The sequence below is a fragment of the Danaus plexippus genome, chromosome 8 (assembly GCF_018135715.1).
Source record: "Danaus plexippus chromosome 8, MEX_DaPlex, whole genome shotgun sequence".
Classification (NCBI taxonomy): domain Eukaryota; kingdom Metazoa; phylum Arthropoda; class Insecta; order Lepidoptera; family Nymphalidae; genus Danaus; species Danaus plexippus.
Genome location: NC_083542.1, coordinates 9,166,004 through 9,187,816, shown reverse-complemented (window position 1 = coordinate 9,187,816; position 21,813 = coordinate 9,166,004). Strand labels below are relative to the sequence as shown.

Sequence of the window (21,813 nt, the reverse complement as noted above, 5' to 3'; positions counted from 1 at the left end):
GAAACTGAATATTTAAACTGAAATAAAAATTTCGGAAAAATCTATACATATGCCTATATATATAAATTATAAGGTATTATGTAAATAGAACTACAATTATGTCAATTTGCATTTTTATATACGTTATAAAAATCGTTAATATGAAATTTCTTGCTATGATATATTTTGCCACTCATTATTATTTAAGTTAACTTTAATTAAATTTTATTTAATTCATACAAATATGGACTCAACCGTTCAATAACGGTTGCACATAATATGTTAATAATTAAATCGCTCTTACATATGGTGTAAAAGGCCAATACAAAATAACATCGATATAAAGTCGATGCTGGTTTTGTATCATGTGAATTGTTTTCCAATCACAGGATTTTCCATTAACAGGAGGACAGGTTTCGATCAAGGATGCAAAATTTTTAGAGAAATTTTTTTCTGTTTAATAAAGCTGTATCGAAGTTATTAATTGAGATCTCTTACAATGTTTTTTTTTTTGCTACAGATATCCCTTTTACTTTTATATACTACAGTGTAACATATTAATAAATGTGCGTCACATTTTTTTTTTTTTGCGAAAAACCTACCTACTTAAAGTTAGGTCCTATATTTTATTTTCAGTACTTTTTTATTAAACTTTTCACAACAAAACAACAAATAAAAGGGGAATAAAAAGCTACAATTTCATCATCTTTAACTGTATTTCTAATAAGAGATTAGTGCTCGTATAGACTCATTTTCATACAACAATGCGGGTTAACCATTTACATTACGAGCCAATTTCACCAATTAACGACCAGCATGATTCTAAGACCCGGAGGCAACAAATAATAAGTTACCGATTGTGGGCCAATATAATCACCATCATTCCTACTCAAGGAAGCATTAAGACCTACATTTTATATTTACTTTATATCTTATTTAATTTCAAAAATAAGTAAACAAGTTCTGTCTATCATTCATGGCGTGAGAGTAATAAACAAGGTTATTTTTCTTAGAATACAATCTCTACATTTTAATAAAAGACTGCGGCTCTTCAATTATTTTATTAATAATATATACTTATGAGTTGGTAGGCTTGGAAAGGCTAGCTATCGGTTATCACATAGGCAGCATTGAAGGGCTACACTTCTAACTCGGACTATAGACGTTAGACGATTCAGTTTTTTGGTGCCTGAAAGTGTAATTTTTCTAAAACATAATTAAAAATTTGCTTGTTTGTTTAATAACAAAAATAAAAGATTGTTGTTATTCATAAATATAAATTTTTATTTCAAGTACTTTATTTACTTAAGGATATTTTTATTATATTCATTTTATTGAAATGAAACTTTTTACATAACATATAACCTATGGAATTTAAAAATATATATAAATATATTCATTACTAGCCATGGCTTGTTTAAAAATTCGTAACAGTTTATCCTTATTTCTCCGTGGAACTTTAAGTTTGTATCCGGAGAAGTTACTTAAAATTTATTTTGATTATCTTGTATTTTGCATTTTACATAACTACAAATCTCAGCTTAAATAGCCATATATTACATAATATTCATACATTTTAAATTTTATATTTAGATAAAGTAACCGTTTAAAATATAAACTCTAAAGAAAGTTAAACATTATCATTTCATAACTAGTTAAATAAAAAACAAAATAAAATACAAATTTTCGAGGTAATGTGTTTTTCAAGAAAACAATTAAAACAGTTTTAGCTTTTCAATATTAAAGATCATATACATAAATATTCGCTGTTATATAATTTTATATACACTATAAATATGTATATCCTGTAAAAACGGTAATCTAACCCGACATATCATTAACTAGTATTCCCATAAATCTACTAGAAAAAATATAAGCGTGCGGTATAAAATTACAGGTAGACTAACTTTTACCATCAAAAAGTTTGCCACTTGCCCTATTTCAAAGCTAATTCAATTTTATGCGTCCTTATCCACCTGAGACCTGAACGCTCTCTACACCACAACAAAACTTTTTTGGGATTAAAAAGCTATTGCAGATTCCAAGCCCGAATCACGCCTTGCCTTTATATTGCTCTGCAAAAGAAAAATATACGAATTGAAAATTGTATCCTAAGTTATTACATTTAAATGTAAGTTATTATTTGTTCTCATATTAAGTTAACCTTAAACTGTAGTAAAGGAAATTTTATGAAAAAGTGTTCAAAAAAATTCTAATCGTCATAAACTATATAATAATTGGGAAGTTAAAAAATTTATACAAAAATAATAGCCATTTTATTAATACACAACACAAAATCATGATCATATTATTTCTTAATATATACCCGTGTGTTTTCACTAAACTGTCGCATTGTTATGTTAATCTGTAATCGGTAGCATTTGCCCGAGACCGGGCTAGGGATAAAGACGATTAGCTAGTTTCAATTTTGATGGACGATTGAAGCTATTTTCAATACAATTTATAGCAGACTTGAACCTCGGAACATTTCAGCCACGAATGAATTTATGTAGCAGCGAATAAATTTTTATAATCGAGAAGTTATACACGTTTTACAAATGAAAAGTGAGCACATACCTTAATGAATCAAGCAAAGAATGTGTTTCATTAGGAAATGTAAATGAGCTGACGAGGACGATGCAGCGAATTATTCATTCGAAATACATTTTGTTTGCTGCTAGACGCTGATTAACTGGCGCCTAATCGAGTAACGAACTCTCCTAGACTTACTAAACAGCCGGCACTGGTAGAGGTTTAAGTCATAAATTATAGCGTTGAATACCCACTAATGAAAATTGCTAAAGACTAATTCCTTTCTAAAATAAAATTCTTTATCGAAATACCCAATACGCATTAACTAGACATAAATAATTGATAAATTGCTAACTGGCAGCTATATATAAAGAGTAGGTCAACTATATATGTATCAACTGTTAATTATCTGATTATTCTGTCATCAAAAATGAAAATATGCAATAAGACTGTCGCTTACAAATTGACAGTGATAAAATAAGTAACTATTCTACTCCGTGTTAATTCATTATCACAGCCATTCTTGCTAAACATATTCTACTACTGATTGTGATTATGCCACAGAAACTACGCCGACTGTTTATTTAATTAATATAAAATTCAGTTCTGTTTATATTTCGTAGTATTGTCTTTGCCTCTTCGTTATGACTGTAATAACGAAATAGGGTATTTGAGGTTTTCTAAGCTCAAATTTTTTACCGTTCGTTGGTGTTCAGCTTTGAAACAAACGAATATTTACGTATATTTTATCAATTCTCGTTAATTCTTAACGTCATGAGAACATTTGAACAAAACATGATGTATTATAATAATAATAGAAATACTATTACCAATGTCCGATAGTTTATTAAATATTAAACTAACTAAATTATTTAACTTATTTAAAAATCGACATTATTTAAGATTCCTCATAATTATGATTTTAGAAATATAAACTATTTACAGATAATAGTTACATTTATCCACGCTTCCAACAAATTATACATACTGTAACATTATTTTTAGACATTAATTATATTTATAATAAATATTAAACCGTTAAAGTTTATCTGACGCTATAAGATAATGAGGAGACAAGTTCCAATGTACTTCTGAAGTTTCTCACTAATACATTACTGTCTACTGTCAGTATATGTTAGTTAGTTGGTACTTGGTAGTGGTAAGTCTCTGACTTCGGTCATACCTGTCTTAGCAGTAAGGAATATAATGGAAACCACGAATCGAATTTATAAATGTTGTATAAACTTATTAATATAATTTTTCGAAAGCTTTTATTCTTCATTCTTATTTGATTATAATTGTCAAAGCGAACTGCTATGCAATATTTGGAATTGGTGGGCAACTTCATACAGTTAACAAGTATCATATTCCACTAAAGCTATCTCAACGCAGTGAAGTTTGTGAAAGTATGACTAACTGTTTAGCTCGATAACTGACAACTTGAGAATGCAGAAGTTTAGCTTGCTTCAAAATAATGATAATTAATTCTTTAAATTTTTTATTATGGAGAAAGATATAAAATTCATTTTCCGACGATGTAAATCGACTGAGTTTGGAAAAATCCAATTTTTTACGAAAATATGAGATATAATTTTGTATAACTAATATTTGCTAGCATAAGTGCTGTACATAGTTTTCACGTGCAATTTATCTGAGGTCACACGTTTTGGTACCTTAGGGAAATCTAGCTTATGTCTGCTTAATATTTACGCGCTGTCTTCATCATTTTGTCAAATGAGCAAAATATGAGCCCGCGGAAATAATACATTTTTTGAGGGAGTACAAAATTAAAATGATTTAGTCATCGTAGAAATAACGGAAGGTATTTATTTCTTTAAAATTTATAAAGATGACACAAAATCGGTGATGATTTTGCCATGTTCAATAATTCTTCAAAGACATGTTTGATACACCTAAAACCTTGAAATATTTTCAAGTTATTTAAGTTTGAACGTTGAATGTTTTCTCTTCCTCTCAGCGGAACTGATAAGCCAAATCGTTTTAGTGTTGGAATATTTTTGATGTATCGACTTCTAGAAGTACATCAACGACAAAGTTCAGCTCTTTTAATATTTCTACTTACGTATTTTTTTTACAAGAGCTGTGTGTCCGAACTGTTTTCTTTTAATTTTATAGTTGTTTTTTAAACTTTTTCACAAAAAGTAAATATGTAATTCTTTTTTTTAAATATGGAGGAAATTTATTTTGCGATCCAAAAATGTTTTTTTTATTTAATATTTTCTTATAAAAAATGCTATGACTTTAATAAAAAAATTCTTTTTTTCAAAGGAATTTTTAAAACCATTGTCTGTAATAAGTTAAACTAATTAGTGGCGTTTGAGAAATAACTCAGCGAAAAACACTTGCGTTCTTTTCAAAGAATAGGAAGCTCTGGGTATCGTGAATTAAAATAATTTCTGTTTCAATTATACAAAGCCAGAGGCTTGTATCAACATTTTCAGGAAAATAAAAATTGTTAAAATTCTGTTTCTATTTTTAGAAACAAATTGGATATCCAAGTAGAAGGGAAGTGTGATGAGTTTTATTAAACTAAAAAGTGAAAGAAAAGTTACTGTTCTTCCTCATTTGATATACTAAATTCCCATATAAGTTTTGTTATTTAAACAAAGCAAACGTTAAAAGGGTAATCATTATTGTTTGAAGTGATGTATAAGACTCCCAGGAGATGCTTCAAGGGTACTATGACACTGGCAATTGTATAGGTACTTCACTGAATAGGTTCTATACGAACTTTAATGAACTTATCACAACTTTTCAGTACAATATTACGTTGTAAAACACTTGTTCACCACTCGTTAAATACTTTATGTTTCATTATTTAATCGTAGTGAAGCAAATAAAAAGCATTAAGATGTATTATAATTATTCCTTTGTTACATGTATTTGGATGGATTAAAAAGCGCAAAAACGATAAATTAATCTTTAATTTTATTATGTATCAAATAGATGCAAAACTATTTCAAAATATATACATATCAAGAGATATATATCTCAAGTTGCTATGAAACCTTAAACGCGGCTCAGCGTAAATTATATCAGTGTTGAAGTGTTATTCTCACGGAGTTGGTAACTATTGCTAACATTTCTAGGAAATGAACCTGAACTTTATTGATATTGTGTGGAAATTATATATCTATATACTTTTTCCGTAACGTAATCACTGATAGATATATTATATATACCTAAATGAGGCATTTAACAGACTATAACATTCAATAAAATTATAAATGACAGAAAACAGGACCTCACCGAACTAAAGAAAAAATAGTGCTGGTAATATTTATCCTTAAAAAAATATAATTTCTTTTTTAGACATACTCCACAGCAAATTGGATTATTTAACATTAATATCTAGCTCGATGTTTATCACGTCATTATAAGCATCATACATACATACATCCTTTACATAAAAACGAAACGAACAAATTGAATTGAGATGACATTACTAATATGCACAATTAGGTTGGCTGTAGCTAAAGTTTGCGTAGAATAACTGAACATTCTTCATGAATTTATTTTTTTGTAATTGAAAATAAAATTCCAGTATTTGTGCTTGTTTAAATTAACTAATATATAACCCCAAGTCTAACATTGAAAACCAGATATTGGGAACAAAGTTAGACCAGAACGCAGTTAAGAATTAATGATGACTGGTTGTTAAGACCTTTTATTGTACTGAATAATACGGTATTTCTGCTAGTCTAACTTGTTAGCTTAGCAATTGAATGACCACATTTATAATAAGTGCCATAGTCAAACAAGTTAAAATTAAAATCAAATTACATTTTGAATATAAATCTGGTTCACTTGTTACGGTTAGCTGAAATTTAGTATATCTACGCAGTTTAAGTGATTGCAATAAAATTATTAATTGATAAAAGAAAGACTCACATATTTTGGAACTGACAACAAACCTGTAAAGCAGTAGTTTAACCTGATCTGAAATGTTTACACGACGCAAATATACGACTATAGAGAGTCAAAGATAAAGGAAGTTTGATCATACCTAAATTTGTCCGGATTTATATTAATGAAAAATAAAATATGTGCTTACTTCCATTTTGGAGTAAAATATGTTTAATATACAAAATGTTTATTGTTTTCGTTTTACGTAAAAATACATTTGATTCAAAAGGCATTTTTAATATTAGTAGAACATTTTATAACTGTCTTATCTATATTAGTATCAAATGTTTCTACATGAATTATTGATCAATCAGTTCCGACTATAGTTGTACTGATATGTTCAAAGTTCACCAAAGGTCTTGGTCCTGAGCAAACTTTATCAAGTCTCTACCACCCACTTTTTCAAATCGTCTCTCCATTGACCTATCCTACACTAGGTTTACCTAATATCTCCACTTCTACACGTTTTGACTCTATCGATTATCCTAACGTCTTCAGATGTGACCAAAGCATTTCCATTTTAGCGTATTAATTCTGTCCACAGCGTCTGTAATTAAAGTTCTAAATAGTATATGTGTATCATCGCACTTAATTTTAGAATCGCAAGCGTCAGAGCTCATAAATTAATTTCAAATCCTATCTATATTAGGAACAATGCCTTATGTTCATTAAATAGGTTTTGCAGGTTTCCTAAATATTTCTCAGTGAGTGGTATGTTGTTTGAATCAAATATCTTTAAGACATCCGTTCAAACACCCCCCACCCCGCCCGAGTTAGTTGTCTAATGGCTATCGTAATCTCACCCATGTTGTAGATGTCGAGACGGCGGCGCCTCAAATTGGCATGTCGATTACCCGTACTTTGGCATCTAGAAGGAAGTCTTGAGACGAGTGTAAATCTGTGTAACTGTACTAAGTTTTCAAAGGTAACAACAGAAAGAAGGACTTGGCCAAGACTTTAAAATCCTCATTCCGAATTATCGTATTTTAGATATTTTGAGTCTTTGCTGTTCTTAAGCATCCCATTATTAATCCCTTAACCTTCCTGCCAAGAGCTTGACGATCGGATGGTGAGGGATTAACCATCCCTCGTATCTTCGTTTTATCTCTGCTAGAGTTTCGATAGTGGATTTTAACTTTTACCCACTGTGTTTTGTTCAAAATTATTTTATAGCGTATACCACGAGCAGGTGAGGTTAATGGTAAGATAGCTAAAGTGTAGGTGTTAGTGTTGCAAACCTTATGGTTGGTTTTATATTCCGTGTTATATTTTCAATGTATTGTATTTCGAGGGGGAAAATATTTAATCGCCTTTATTTAAATGATGAATGATGAATTTAACCAAAAGGAAATGGTACCTATAACTAAGCACATGTAATACGAAAGCACTTAGCTTTATGTAGTTAGACCGAGTAAAAGTAAAATGTATATTATGGAAATAAAAATACATAAAAGAAACTATATCCAAAATGAAGGATTTGATTTCAAAACTTTAACGCTTTTAGTTCTAGTGTATCAAATACAATTTTAATTTTATTTTAGAAATATACTACTGCCCATTAAAAAGTTTTCATCTATACATTCATTTTATTTATACAAACAAGAGTGTTTAATTTGAACCAAAAAAGTTATGAATGAAATATTTACAAAATTCTTTTTATTTTATAATAATAATGTTAAAACAGAATTAATTAATTGAATGGCTTGGCAGGAGTATGTAAAAAAATATGTTATCGTTATGTCATGAATTATGTGTATACTGTGGGTAACCTTAGAAATATTACTAATGAGAGACTTTATAGATGACGTACTGCAGTTGGTAGTTTTGAAAATATTTCCGGCCAGCCGTTATTTGCGTTGGCGCCACCAGACAGTAACAAAAAAATGGTCGCACTGGCATTCGACACATTCGCATCCAATCGTTTCGAGAGGTGATCAGTACTCGTACAGTGGGGGATACGTATAATTACCCAAGTATTGTGACGGTAAAGTGATTTAATGAAACAAGAAATTTAAAGAAAAAAGAAAATATATACATCAAAACTATCTGGCCTTTGGATATTTAACCGCAATTTAACATTTATTGAATTAAATTCGCTTATATTAACATTGTGATTGTATTATATTAATACAACGTATATAAATGTTGCAAATTATACTTGTTATATTTAAATTAATATTTATGTCTAGAGCCTTGCAGTAATAGCGTGGTAGCATACACACATAAAGTTAAATAACATTATTAAATTATTTTGTAAAATATACAAAAAATATTTTACAATTAGATAAAGGTTTAGATTAAGAATTTCTTGATGGTGAAATGCTATTTATCTGACACCAAAACCATTATCAAACTAGAGCTAAATAAGGATTACAAAATATATATTACTGCCAAGAAAGATATCATTAGACTTAATTAATAACGGTATTTTTAAAATGAAACAACAATTTCTGTATTGAGAGTTCGGAAACCAAATAAACGACGTCCAATCGAAACGTTCCGCAAACAGCTCAACCAGTTTATCCGTTTTTAAGCTTAAACAAAAGCAGACAATAGCAATATAATTTAAGTTTAAAATAGTTTGAAATTGCTGAACAACCTTACATACAGTTGGGGTGCAGCTGCTTACTACACAACTTTGGCCAACTTGGATATTGTAATTAAATGTATATTACATACTTCATATATACAGAAATTTATTTTATATTATTTGTTTGGTAAATAAACGTAGAAATTGTAACCTACAAGCAGTCATGATTAATATCAATATTTTATACAATATATTTTATAATAATATATTTTAGTTATAAATTTATATTTTTTTATATTTTACATTATTGGTTGTCATTTTCGCTTCGTTTCAATCAATGATCTTGATCGTATATCCTAAAATTTAAGAAATAGATTAATCGCTCAAACTAATTACGAATATAGAAATCTCAAAAATAATGCCGGTTGCCTACAAACTAATATTATATAAATAAAACATTAGTTTTCATGGCTGCTGCAAACTAACTGAAACGTCGGGAGTATGTAGTTTAAATTAATAAAAAACGCTATAGTACATCCGAAAATATTAGTTTGATTTAAATGAATACTCGCTAAAGTCTTCTTAGATCTCATTAATATTATATATTGTTTATAGGATACATTTTTCAGTTTTTTTTAATTGGAAATAGATAGTGTTTGGCTTACAACCACTTCTTGATAATTAGAATTTAAGCCTTAGACCTCACTAAAACCCTATTCACTCTATTATCTTGGCTAACGAAGTATCTTTCTTAATAATAAATACCCAAAGTATTAAATTGGTGCTCCACTTTTTTGCCTCTAAAATCTTTATGAGTATTTCTGATGAACAAAGTAAATACGACAAATGGAAGTATAAAAATGACAAAAAATTATATTATCCCAAAATATACATTACGGCTACTGCCAAAATTTCCTTAAGGTGTGATATAAATATGAAGTAATATTTTATAAAATTGAAGGTATAAGAAACATTCCATTTGTATTTTTTTTTCATTTAGAATTATTTATTAATATTATTATAACAAAATTGCCCTTATGTTAAATAAATAAAAAAAATACAAATATCCTCTTCTATAAGTAGCCTGTGAGAGACTACTTTTATTTCTAACCTGTGGTTGCAAAAAATAGAAATAAAGTAAATAAACATAATAACGAATATGTTACATAGAAAACGGTGAATGTGTAATATCCTAAAATACAGCACAGAAAAGCAAATATAAAGAATTACACCACTAGGGTAAAAGATAGGGTAATTTGCATAATTTCAAGGATTTTTAACGCTACAAAGGCTGGCAAAGCTCCTAAAGAGGCAGTTTTTTAGAACTCAAATGACAAAATTTACAAAGGAAACTTTCCACGTACAATGAGACTGCCGGCGAGATATTTTTTCATATGGCCCAAATTATAAACGTGGTGTTGACAGCATTGAAAAATTAGCCTCCAGCAACACAGCAAAAAACATTACCCTTTCTTCATCGCATATTGTTGCACAAATAGGCTGGACTTAAAAAAAAGTATTCGTTTTATTACCATGTTATATAAATGTTTCCAAAAGAATTATGGAATTCTTTCTTGTCTTATGAAAAAGCTATAAAGAATGCTTACAAAATTTAGGACTCCTTATAAAAATAACCAATAATTTCCTTTACAGTCCTACCTTCTACAAGAACAAGTACGAAATTTTAACGATCGTTCTTTCATAATGATGTATTGTTTTGTGCAAGTTAAAACATAACAAGTCAATTTATTCGAAAACTTTTGCGTTTTCTTTTAAAATCTAGTTCTGTGCCATTTAGTGTGGTGATTTGGTTGGTTTATTGTTGTTATGAAAGCTACCAGCTATGTATTCTTTTAAACTCAAATAAACCTGTTTAATGTATCAAATTTAGTTCTAAATTTAAAGAAAAATGTCTTAGCTGATGTTTGACTGAGGTAGTCAACTTGGCAAAAAATGTCACTTGTTCTACTTGTTAATACCGTATAATCATAACATATTTTATCATAAAGGACAATAAAGAACAATAAAAATAAGAAGATCGAAAAATAAGAAGCAGGAAAAATAAACATTGTATGGAGAAAAGTTGTCGGTATATTCAAAAATTTGAAATTTGTTGACACATTACGCTTCCAATAGTTAATCTAATCGTCACATGGGCAATCGTTCTTGAAAAATTACATTAAATATGACTTCATTTAAACTCACACATAATGTCTAATATTAAGCTGTCCATATGAAACAGTAATTAAAAATAAATTTAATATACATGCCTAGCTAACTGTACCGTATTATTTCAGTAACAAAAAGAAAATGGTATGTTAGTAAAAATATATAGATATAGTCGTCGATTACTAAGTATCAAAGAGATAGAAATCTCCTTTCAATTGAGGTTTCGGCAGATTTCTTGTTATTAATACCAAGTACAGTTTCAAGTTGGAAGTATATAAAAGACTTAAATTTACTAAACTTAAACTAAATACTTATATAGTCAATCATTTGGTCACTTTTTTACGTTAACCAGTACAAAGTTAGTGGAAAAATAGGGAATAAACGTTATTTTTTCAATTACTTTTTTACAAAATGACCGTTGCACACCTGCAAGACATTAAGTAACAACAAATTTCCAATACTTAAGCTCCTCTTTCCCATTATCTCATCCGCATTACATGCCAATAAACCAAACAAATCACAAGTATTTATAGACGGCAAATATAAGTTGCATTTGTAAATCTTCTAACGGTAAGCAGATTTAGGTATCGAATTTTTCTAACAATTCATATAAGAGTATAATATTGAAAAATTGAGTGCGAATAAAAAGCTTAACAGATTCATTGATTTCTTGCAACAAATGCAAATATTATATTACAAAGTTTAGTTCTCAATAACGAGAAGTTATATTAATTAAAATATATGTATAAGCATATTTGTGCCTAGTCCTGAAAACATGCTGATAGTTCCCGAACAAATTATTTTTGACTTTTAATATTTAATTTTTTTTGTTACTTTCAATATATGTGTATATATTGAGAGTAAAATTTATAAGAAGTGTAAAATCTTAAAAGTTATCCTCGTTGCTTTGCTCCAATTGAAAAGATTCTTATGATTCACCTACTACGAGATGAGTTAAAATATTTTATAATATTGTACTAGCGGAAAATAAAAATGAAAATTGATTTCAAAGTTGTATCTTTACTGATTGCTGTAATTACAACCTGAACTATGTAATTGTCACTTGCTTCTTTACTTTTTTTTGTTATTAATCAACTTACTAAAATATTTGTAATAAAAATTTCAAGCATATATATTTTTTTGAAAACCCCATTATGATACGTACAGATATTTCTTATAATTAAGTGATGGTGCTTCTAATTATCAAGGTAATTTCATTACGATGACATCTTAAATTTATCACCTTTATAAATTATTAAAACATACTTTTTAGTTTTTGCACACATATCTACACATGTCCTCTAAGAAGCCGAATATATACTGAGTATAATAAAATTTTGTATTCACTATTAAATTTAACAAAAAAGATTGCGAAACTAATAATATTCTTTTGGGAAAAAGCATTGCATCTTTAAAATATGGGGGAACAAAATAATCAATGTTTTTGAAATTCATTTAATTTGAGTAAAATTTTTCATTTCCCAATCTTCAAGGTACTTTCTCTCCATGATCCGTTCAATTGTTTCACTTGTATATATAAAAGGAGCTATTGTAATGTTTAAACATTCAATTTAATTTAACTTTAAAGCTATGCATTGTTCCTTATTGAAATTTTAATCCAAATAATGGTTGTTGAAAATTTGAATTATTACGGTACATAATAGGGCGTATTCTTGTAAGTCTATCTTTTATTGGTTAATCTTGATCACCCAATTCGCCACAGATTAAGTGATATTATAGTTTCGGTTTTATCGTCTCTTTACCGAGTATTACTAGTATTTCATAACTAAAAAGATTTTATAACCATGTTTAAACCTCAGAAAGTTTTAAGTGAACTTACTCTGAATTCATGCATGAATAAAATAAACCCACAAACAGACGACATACTCAAGTTCTATGCACGTAGACAAATTTGATTCAAAAATATTTTAGTTTGTTAAAAAAAGATTCGATTTTAATTCTTATTAATTATTATATTTCAGTCAGTGGGACTTCTTTGTTCAAATTATAAGGAATTTCGTAAGTGATTTCGCTGGTAGTACTATACGTGTTGATGGCATAATTATTAAGTATTTTAAATTTTGTCGGAGAGAGAAGGTGTTCCATGTTATACAAGCTGTGCTTTGATATGTAGATATATAGAGTAACTATGCGACAATAATCATTTTTGGTTCGAATAATGGTATTAATAATAATATAAAAATTTACTATACTGAATAATAATTAAAGTTAAATAATATATTCAACAAGTGAATTTATGTTCATTAGTATCCACTGGAACTCGTATCACGATAAAGTGAAATGTGAGTGACTTAATTTCAATGTGCGTAATACTGACGATATTTAATCTTCAATTGAATCCACAGGACTGACTTGATTCAAAATGCTTTATTATGTTTTAAAAATAAATATCAGATGAATAAAACAATGCCTCTATTCAGCTGTGAATTGAATTAAATAGTTAAAATAGTTTAGGAATTGAGCTTGATGTTCTTCGCTTAAATAAATTAGATAAATGATTTTTATTGACGCAAAACACCACAGTTTATAAAACTTCAGTAGTATTGGATGTTTGCATTAGTATTTTATATATTATATATAAATTTAGGGAACACGCTCTTAATTCGAACCTAACCTAAAAGAAATTCAGGAAAGCACACGAAGTGACGTTGAATTGATGATACCGATATTTGCTTTTTAACTTTTGCGCAGGAAGGTAGCTATCGACGCGATTTGTGAGAGTTATTTTTAATTTAATTTAATTTGTTTAAGGTAATCTTATTATTCTGTAAGTTAGTTTTGTTTGAATAAATTTAAAAGATGCTAGAAAAAGCGAAAGGCAAATTACAATTAGTTGGATAGATTTAGAGAACGCGTTCGGGTCGATACAAATTGAATTAACGATATTCGCGCTAAGATAGTACAACTTTTCACCCCCAGTTAGTGATATGATCGCTTCATATTACTCAAAATTAAATTTTTCTATAATAACTAAAGAAGGCCTTCAAAAACTTTGAGTTACAACGTAGGACTATTTCAAGTTTGTTATTTGTCTCCAATAGTATTTAATATTGTAATTAATATCTTAGTGGACAACCTAATAAGCAACGAAAAAATGGGGCTATCGGTTCAAGTTTAAAAATAAATACACAGAATCCATTTCAGCCTTCACTGACGCTCTCGCAATACTGACACGTAACCCCAGGCACTGTCAAGTATTATTGGATGGAGTGGATAAATTCTGTGAGTAGACGGAGTGATTTAAGAAAAAACCAAATAAATGTCACTATCTGTGTCTCGGTAGGTGGAATACCAGATATACCTCATACTATCCGGGATCTTTAGGTGGTCAATGCTTTCTACGGTTACGGAAAATGCACCATTTATATTCCTCGGTCGTAAGATTGATAATATATCGTACTCCATCGTTAGAAGAATAGTAGATATCTTTTGAAACGATCTCAACAAGGTAGATAAATATCAAATAATCTTGGATCTACGATAATTACCTAACTTAATGTTTAAATTGGTATTTCATCCTCTGTCATTTTAATAACACTCTTTTGTCACAGTTAGACGCAGGTGTCATAAATATTTTGAAGTTGTGGCTCGGGGTTTTGCTATCATCTGATTCTTCAGCTTTAGTCAGGGCTCTCAATAGTTTTGGGATGAGACTAAAAAGGGCATCGGAGTTCTATAAACACCTAAGATTTCCAAGAGATACATCCTGAGGAAATCCCATGATGACGTTGTTACATCGCTGCCAAAAACAATGATGGCCCAAAGGTGAATCAAGACTTCATTTCCGTAAGCAATTTACGACAGGAGCACAAAGTAACTGATTAGGGTTAGGATCAAGTAAGAAGGCCCAAGATATGAATAAATGGAAGTCTTTTATTCGGCAAGACGAGAATGATAAATATAAGAACCATGCAATGAGTTTAGAGATGCAAAACGAATGGTTAGACATAGGAGATTATTGCATTCCATTAGCTCTAATATGGCGTACCTTAATCAATGATTGGTCACCAGCATTGCCTCTCCCTGTAAGCGATGGACCCGGCACCCTCAAGGTGAATCCATTGAATGCTAAGAAGTTGTCTTGATGATTTTTCTTTTTTTTAAATAATAATTTGTTAAAAGTCTTTAAGATAACTTGATTTAATTTGTTACTACAAAGTTGAAGATTTATAAGACAACTATATTTTTTTAAATGATTTTGTCTGAATCTGAAATATATATATATTTCACAAATATTTTTACAATTTTTAAAATAGCACCAACGTCTTAAATGTCTTTACATGAAGGTATACATACGATACGTTTAAAATATAAGGTGTTAAAGTACAATATGTCTTATCTCCTATGACAGCTAACATCGACAAATTCAATTATCCGTTGTATTAACGAGAGATTATCGATGAGGCTTTCAAGATATTAATATTGTAGAACGAGAATTATCTCCCTTTATCGGACCTATTAGCTTTGCCTCAGCAATTTCGTAAGCCTTTGATGCATTCTCAACTAACAAATGCCTTATAAAAAAACTTTCATGAAAGCTGTTAATGATGAAAAATAAAACATTTAAACTGGTTGTGTTACATTTACATATCCGCTTTGGCTTCTGTAAAAGAAGTTTACGCGTGTTAATTGTTTGCATTAATGAAGTTAATGTTTCGGGATTTTTGGAACGAAATATAAAAATTTCATTCAAATCGTTTGTTAATCTTTGCGATATTAGGTTTTTTGTGAAGAAAAATATTTTTTTGCACATTTCTTATAAAATTTGGTATACGGATTTTAATTACCCACGTACGCACATATACTTAATTATATATGTTATATTATTGATATTAAAAAGATGAGGTTTAAATAAACAAAATGTTCACTTCAATACCACAAATTGTTTCATAATCTTAATGTAAAATTTAATTAATATGTTAAGGTATTTCAATCCATTCATTTCCGTGCTGTATGCATGTGCTTAATAAAAGCAGTTAAATTGTAAAATCAACATTACTATTCAACAAATAGCATAGAATTTCTTTTGAACCGGCAAAATTTTTCGGCGTTGGAGCCCAATTAACTCGTCCTCTTGCAAAGGAGTGCTTAATTAGAGCATACGATCCAATCTCTGTATTTTGAAATGTAATACTCATTACCTTTGATTGCTTTAACTTAATAGTATTTTATGAAATTGTTAGACATATGTATTTTGAGTTACTTTTTCAGAATTTAAAATGCCATACAAATTTAAAGCTTAAAATGTGTAAGGCTTATTACTGGGTGCTTACCTAGATATTTTTTACCCATCTGCATCGGACATGTAAAGTATCATTACTTTTATCTTTACTGCAGAAGTGGCTTGGGCTAAATAAAATATTTGTGTGAATGATTTCAGATATTATGCATTTACAATTTAAATAAAGTTAAAACGTCAAACTTCTGTTTGATTCGTTTAAATACCTAATAATGTTATATTGAAGTGCTATATTTTAATTTATTAGCTAAATTCATATCATTCATAATATTGATGATGCTTTTAATTTGAACGAAACCTGTTTCTAACAAACATTTAAAAAGCTTAGTTGTTAAATATTCACATGAACAAAAACCCATAACTCAATTACGGTAGGTTATACAAAATTCAGTTGATTCAGGTCAAGAATAAAAAATTCAAAGTACCGCATCATTTTTTGTATACTCTAAATTTTAGTTTTATTAATTCAATTCGTTTTTTCTGCCCTAAAATTATTAAATATTGAAAATTAATATAATTCATATCTATCTCATTATGTATTTATTAACTTCTATTGTCTGATATTGTTTAATTTATTGAAATTTGCCTTAAAAATGTTATATTATTTTAATAACGTAGCAAAAATCTTAGTGAAATAAATAAGATACCAGTCAATAACTGTCAGTGACATTACGGAAAAGTAGCATAAATATTGTGGTGGTTAAAATAATATAAAATAGATCACATAACAGCTTAGAAGCTGTGAGTTATTTTAGAATAACCTAAAATACTTAGTAAGTACATTTTCACATATATCATTGCCACGTTTCAATAAGAATGAAACTTTTGTTGTTAAACAAAACTTCATCTGAAACATAACCTTTCGTTAATATATATTTTTGTTCATCTTTAAGTGTACTTAAAGTGAGTCAAGTCTGACTGACTGTCCTAAATATAGTATACATTATTTATCTGCTGGTTCTAAAGATTAAGACTTTACAATTTCTCTGACTAACCATCTGACAAAAGCAATTTGGTCTTTGGCCAAAATGACAGTATAAGCTAATATCTGCCAGCCTACTCTGACTCCTCTAGCAAAGCGTGATACTTCTCCAATGTCTATAGATAAACAGAATAAAATCTCTTTTCTTCTCATTTTGGTAAGAAAAATCGTTTTAACGTAGACTACAGTGAAGAGGCTGTTACTGAAATAGTGCATTCATCATCTAAGCCTTCCATTCTTCCAAAAAATAGGTACAATAATAATCCAGCACTTTACAGTCATTATATAAAAAATAATATCAGATATATTAAAAGGAATTCATATTGAACCATTGCTATTCCTTCATACTAGAGAATGAAAATTAATATTTTAAAATGTAGTTGTTTTGGATCCGAGCTAAACCTATGAAGAATTGCCACCACTTTCCTTAACAACTCGACGCATCGCTAAGTGTCCAAACACTTTTACTTTAACTTGATTTCAGACCGAAGAAGTGCCCTAATCTTGAAAGCACGATTACGTGCGATCTGTGCCCAAAAAGACTAACTGTGGTGATCATGACAAAAAATTTGGGAATTAAATTATATCTTTCCCCTATAATTATCAAAAAAACTAATGGTTTAGCATCTACGTACATATTATGATCTTGTTAATCACAGGCAGTTCGGCGTTTGATGAAATAAATTTACTGAGGATCTTATATAAACTGCATGTGTACATATGGAGTGTACATAATACGCCATATTCATGACTGTCTCAAAGTTTTTCATCATGGTCTCGCAAGCTACTTGCTTATAGCTTATGCTTCATTTTTGTTAGATGAGTAAAGAAGTTTTCCTTTGAATATTCTTCCCTTCATCGTAGACTTTTCTTTTCCGTCTAAAAACCACATATTCCTATATTAAATATGATTGAATTAAATTTTTAAGCATTAAGTCTTCAAATTATTCTTGAACTGACAGCGACCCTATGTAACTTACCTAGTTTTAGGCATTAGCATCAAACAAGCCTAGTTTGCTATAAACAAGCATCTGAAGTCATATTTATTTTTTTATTTAAAAATTGTATATTTACATTAAAACAAATGTACAAATTATGGAAGTACGCTACACTCGGCACTGACACATTATGAAAGATCTGTGCGATGCAGTAATGTTGTAACCTTAATAGGTTCATGATGTTAAAACATCATATATTTCAATGTTCTTAAATTCATTTATTCTTATTTATGTGTTCTAGGTTAAAAAAGGTTATATTTTGTAATACATTCAGAAGTCATTCCAGATTATAAGTACGACTAATTACCTATTATATGTTATGTTTTCTCCGTAATTATATTAATCTAAAAAGATCAAATATTTCAATTCATAGAAAACGTCTTTGACACTTCGTTAATAACAGTCTAAATATAAAGTTAAGAAACGTAATTTCATCTTTGATCTATATGTCGAAAATTTAATCTTTTATTGGGTTTAAATAAGACAAAATAAACAAGCAGATTGAAGAGCAAATTTATGTTTGTGATCACAATATAAAAACTTCTATGTTCTACTAGGGTCAATAATAAAACAGATGTTGACACAGCATATACCCTCCTTGCACCCAATAAACGGGTAGGAATAATTAACATTCTCACCATAGTTTAAATAATAACTTATTATATGAGTATATTATCTCACAATGTTATGATCTTTTCTTCTCAAATACAAAGATGTATCAGATCATTATTAATGTTCCCATATTTAAAATAATAAATCTGCTTTAGAAAACTAAGTTATGAAATACATCCAAATATTTACAACAGTCTAGCCGTAGGATTAATAACAAAACATAAACCTCCCGCAAACTAACATCAGTAGCACAAATATTAATTTTACTTCCAACTCAATTAATCTATATCAAAAGGAACTAACACTGTGGAGCAGAATTTATATGGCTGTAGAGCTGCTGTAAATCGCTGTTAATAATTTTACCTGCTGTTTGATGGCAGTGGCTGTTATAAATTGGAGCAGAGCTACGTAGGCCTGTCAACCGATCCCTGCCAATCATGCTACTACTTATAATGACATATCGTTTAGTCATATCACAAAGCTTAGGATGAAGGTAATCTATATCAAAATTCACTTTCAAATATATATTATCGCCTATTGGTAACTTTCATATATGTAAATACATATAAGGGTATATTAATATGATAAAGTGGTATTTGTGAGATGAATTTATGGAAACAATTGATGGACCTGTATTATATTTAGATTTGGAGAGATTTCCATTTAAAATTATCAATTTCATAAGTGTTGGTAGATTGGATATTGAAATGTATATTTTTGAAATTAATTTACAGATAAATATTGTAAAAATTTATATTTTATACCATAATTATTACAATATTCGCAATAAATTAGTCTAATATCATCAATTATAAAACGCATGTATTTTGCAGGCCTTCATACGATGGTAATTCTGATAGAAGTTGTCGGTGCTAGATCTCATCAAGCGAAATCGCCACGTCAAGGTTGACTGCTGAAGCCTCAACTTAACTCTTATTGGTGAAAGCCCAGCGGTGTGCGAGAGAAAATAAAAGATCACCAGTGAAGCGACCGTGGCTAATAGCAAATGTATCATCTCTAAACTAATTGCTGAGGTACCTCAAAAGTAGCTTCATGTTTATCTTACGCTCCATCACCTTAAAGGGACGGGAAACTAGAATGATGGGACTTTTTAAGTTATTGTGTACTTGTCTCGTTCCTTCTCATAATAACAGAACTAAATTTTCACTTTAGTTTTTTTTTTCTTTAAAAATATCAAGTCTTTTATTTATTTTGTAATTTTGAAAACACACTAACAAAAAAAAAGGAATTGAAAGCATTTTAACATTAAATTAAGTATTCACATTTTTAAAATTAATACTTACTGCTGTATAAAATTTAGAACTTCTAACCCCACCACATTTATGCCAATAACTTTTTCTTTTCAGAAGACAAAAATTTCAACTATTTAGTTTTTTATAATTTATCAAAAAGGCTCAGTCGAAAGAATCGAATACAACAACTGAGACAACTATTATTTATTATAAACTCAAAGGCTTATTAAAAGTAGAAAATTTAACTGTTACGAAATTTATAAACATAATTAAATAATAATAAGATTTTTCCGGTTACTCGATTTTCTTAAATAAAGAGGATAAAAAAATGTACATTACCAAAACATATTTTTTATCCAGTAGTTTTATATCACTTTTTATAAATTATTGTCTTACTTTTCAGAATTCAGCTAAGAAACAAAGTTATGATTGGACAAGTGTAAATGTTATTACGATTGCCACAAAATGTTTCATCATAAATCTGTCATTGTTTCATCGGGAAGAATCCAAGCCCTGAAAAGTAAAATTGTTTAACTTGTCAAAAGAAATGACGTAATAAACATATACAGACCCGCTATATTTTATAGTTTTAATATTTCTAATAGCGTGTTGACAAATAAAAGTCACTCGTGACAGAATTGGTTATTCTACCTAAAAGTTTCAATTCACTTTACACTTCAATCCTCTACTCTATATCCGCTTGTAGCGTATGTTCCTTTTGATGTCTTTTATAATTTATTTCGATAGAAGTAAATATTATTTTCTTTGCCGACGTTATGGTTAACCATTGACTTTACAAAACTGCATTTAACTTTTAACTGTCAACATTAAACAAAAATTGTATAACGAATTTTTATCACAATTTTTAATAATTTTATATCAAGATTGATGAATTAAACCTATTAGGAAGTATTTTGTTGACAAGATAAACTCATACAAAAACTGATAGAACTGAGGACAAGGAAATGTTCGTTCAATAAAATTTCCTACTCCTACTGTTTTTATTTAATATTTCATTCATCCCAATTTTTGATTCATTTGGATAATATTTAAGAATTAAGGCCATATACATACATTGTTGACACTTCGATAAGCCTATAATTGTTGAGCCTAGCTGTGGTAAAGGGCTCGAACATGGGCTGGATCCACCGGGCCAGTACCACCCTCTCACAGAGGATCGGCGTGAAGTAGTCTTTAATGGCTGCGTTTCGTCTGATGATGTGAGAGAACTAGTTTCCCTTTCCCTGTTCCCACCCTTTCCTGCCATCTCCTTATGCTCAACCCTCCCTCTTCTTCAACAACCAAGACGGGCAATGTAAGATATGCTACTGATGTCCATGGGCGACGGTGACTACTGCTCATCAAGTAGGCCATGTGACCGATTGCCACTTTCTCATAAAAAAAAATAAGCTGGAGATGACATTAATACGATAGCTGATTTGAGAATCGGGTGAGAGTGTTAATGATCGGGTGTGTATGAGGTTGGTGCTTAATCAGACTTGGCGTAACTATAAAAGGTTTGATCGACATGGGCACCTGAAGAGCTTCTCAAAGCTGCTTGAAAGACTGTA

The 21,813-nt window shown here is 29.3% G+C and overlaps 1 protein-coding gene across 1 annotated transcript in view; it reads right to left on the bottom strand.

Annotated features, from left to right (window-relative positions):
• Window positions 1–1,720: 1,720 nt before the first annotated feature.
• LOC116775506 (uncharacterized) overlaps window positions 1,721–21,813 on the bottom strand; it is a 40,602-nt gene continuing 20,509 nt past the window's right edge. Inside the window, exon 7 of the mRNA XM_061521348.1 lies at window positions 1,721–2,054. The gene's annotated coding sequence lies outside the window, so the exon portion shown is untranslated. The remainder of the gene's footprint in view (window positions 2,055–21,813) is intronic.